The following is a 2,608-nucleotide window of genomic DNA, read 5'->3' as shown; positions in this document are numbered from 1 at the left end:
CAGTACAGTATGCTGTGGCAGGGGCCCCTGGTGGTCTAGTGGTTAAGGTGCAGGACTCTCACCGCTGGACCCGGGTTCGATTCCCAGCCCCCCGGGCAGATGGAGCTCGTCAGCCTTGTAAGGCAATCCATCTAAGAGAAGGTCACTCTAAACAAACCTACGTCCTGAGACCCTCACTGCCATCGTCCAAGCTTGCTCGGCCCTGGCAGATGAACCTCAGGATTAAAGGGTGGGCTCAGTTCAGCGCACGCTGGGTCTCACCTAAAAAATCCACTGCTCAGGCTCGAAGGGTTAATGACCTTTCCCAAATCTTCGCTCGCGAAGACTGACCATTATTACCTGAGATAACTGACTGAAAGCTTTCATTGTATTGAAATAAACTTGATTATATGAAGTTCTCTTAATTTAGAAAAAGAGAAAATATTTTCAAGCATCCTGTACTACTTGTCCACAGAGCTATAAGAAACGTGAGAAAAATAAGGATTTCTAAATATTAGGTTTCAAGAAATCCATACTCCTCCTCGTGATGTTGTTTCTCCAAAATCCCTATCCTTCCAATATTAAATGCTTGCAAATTGACAACTGAAATACAATATTGCCACTGGGGATACTGATAGGTGAAGGTACCAAAAACAGCAGAGTAACTATTGCAGTTTCAACTGTGACAAAATTTCTGCTATCACCATTACTTTTTGGCAAAGCATAGAAATCTCTTGCTTGCCAAAGTACTTTCAAGGTCAATGACAAAGCATTTACTGTGAATTCCAGAAGCTTTTTTTATTTTAACAAAATTTCAGAGAAAAAATAGCCTAGTTGCTAAGCTTAAAAAACCCACAGAGCCTCTCAGCAGGTGGAAAAGTAAAAGACTAATAGTTTGGAGTAAAAATAATAAAATATATTAAGAAATAGTGAAGATTTACAGAGAAGTATTTGGCATTTATAACTTCGCTTGTCATTTTGTCTCTCCACAATTCTATCTATTCTGTTCAAAAGCTATAATATATATATTTTTTAAAGCAAATATTTTTTCCAAAATTTAAATTACAACAAATAAAAAAATCTGTTTGTAACAGTATGAGAATTCAAAAGAAGATTTACTTAGGGTTTAACACACTTTTGGGACCAAGTCTTGAACCTACTAATGCTGTGAAGGCATATGTTAAAAATTTTGTAAAGCATGTATTGTTGTGTCTTAGCACCACAGTTAGATAGATAATAGAGTACACACGTGCTCCTCAGAAAGTGATTAATAACAATTTCCTGACCCTGGAAACAGTACTAATCAGTGCTACTGTTTTCACACACACAAAAAACGGGAGTTTCTGTAACCTGCTAGTTTGGAGACGTGAGTCTGTGAGGAAGTACTTGGATAACACCACTATGCTTAAAAGGCAACTATACATTTAAGTGTTTAGCAATGAAAAGAAAAAGCAGAATAAACTTCACAGAATACTTAGGGGGCCAATGTAGCTGCCTTCCTAACTGCTTTCGGTAGATACCTGCGTTAGACAATGATGGAATTTTAAGGGCTCAACTTAACTAACTTAACTTTAGCCCTTAACTTTAAGTGCTCAACATAACTAACCCTTCTCAGCCTCTGCATTGACGTTATCTGTCTTTAGGAGATCATTTGACTGAAGGACATGCATACAATTGCAAGAGACAGCCTTTACTAGTGATCAGGGATCAGTGTACAGTGACTTGTCTCAGTTGTTTTCTGTAAAACTTTTTATACATTCTGAGGTTGTACTGAATGGCACAGTACCAAGAGGCTACCAATAGTTTAAGTGTGAGGGTTATATCCTATTTAGAGAAATTTATCTTATGTTTTAATGTGTTTATGAAGCTATCTATAAAGAACAATCCGAAATGAGTTCTGCTTATTCAGAGACTAGAGGAGAAATTCAGCTATATTGGTTTTCTGAGTCTGCTGCAGGTTTGACTAAGCTTCCGTCATGTTTTCCAAAACAGTGATTGCAAGTAACCTTATAGACTTGACTTCCTACATGGAATGAGTTACAAATGTTCTTAATGGAGTCTGGTGGCATGAATGGTGTATAGGAAGCACTCTTGAAATATGTGGTGTTCCTTTGCTCTCCATTGTGGAGGAGGCAGATACTGTTCGGGGTTGGTCTACACAAAAAGCAGCACACTCTTGCTTTTTCACTTTTGAATACCTTCAGTATTACAGTGGTAGCTCAGTGTACTGTTCTCATTTTACATCACCTTTGTGAGCTGATAAAAGTTGAATATGCATTGAGTTTTAATAAAAAGGACAGGCAGAGATGTGAATGGGATGATTTCAGAAACTGTGCCATTGTGACTTTACAGCATCAGGACAATATATTTCTGAATTCTACAAGAAAATGCTGCATAAAACTTTCTTCTGATAAAGGAAAATGCAGTTTTACTTTTATAATAAAAAACCCAAACCCCACCACCACCGCCAAAGCAAACTGTGTTCGGTACCTGCAAAATATAGTAAATGTCAGATGTTTCTTTTATAACTTGATTTTTTTTTTTTTTTGTACTGCTTCTTAATGTTAAGACAGAATTCATTTTATATTTTGTTTTGGAATGCTGCAAAGGGTCAATAGGTAGCATTTCT

The sequence above is a fragment of the Lepidothrix coronata genome, unplaced genomic scaffold, assembly GCF_001604755.1.
Source record: "Lepidothrix coronata isolate B3197 unplaced genomic scaffold, Lepidothrix_coronata-1.0 Scaffold75, whole genome shotgun sequence".
Taxonomy (NCBI): Eukaryota; Metazoa; Chordata; class Aves; order Passeriformes; family Pipridae; genus Lepidothrix; species Lepidothrix coronata.
This window is presented reverse-complemented; position numbering follows the sequence as displayed.